This window comes from Tursiops truncatus, chromosome 8 (assembly GCF_011762595.2).
Source record: "Tursiops truncatus isolate mTurTru1 chromosome 8, mTurTru1.mat.Y, whole genome shotgun sequence".
In the NCBI taxonomy this organism is placed as follows: Eukaryota; Metazoa; Chordata; class Mammalia; order Artiodactyla; family Delphinidae; genus Tursiops; species Tursiops truncatus.
Genome location: NC_047041.1, coordinates 61699503 through 61699915, shown reverse-complemented (window position 1 = coordinate 61699915; position 413 = coordinate 61699503).

Genomic DNA, 413 nt, shown 5'->3' with positions numbered 1-413 from the left:
GAGGTTGCTTCAGTGAACTCTGGTGTTCACATTCAGTGTAACCAACAGGTGTTTCCCAAGTATCTACCACAAGCCAAGCACTGTCTTGTTGGCTGGAGATGCATCAGTGAAAGAAACATAGGTGCTCCCATGGAGCTTACATGCGATGGGAGAGACAAACACACACACTACTATTATATAATATTTTAAATAATATTATGCAGTACTATAATGATAAGTCCTATAAATAATAATAAGTACCATAAATACATTTAGTAGGGGAAGAAGATAGTAACCAGGAAGGAGGACTCATGGATAAAGTGACATGTGGGCAGAGACCTGGGCGAAGTGACGAATCAAGGAATGAATGCACGTATCTGGGGAGAGCCTTCTTAGGCAGAGGGCACCGAGAGCCCAGTGGCCCTGGGGTACAA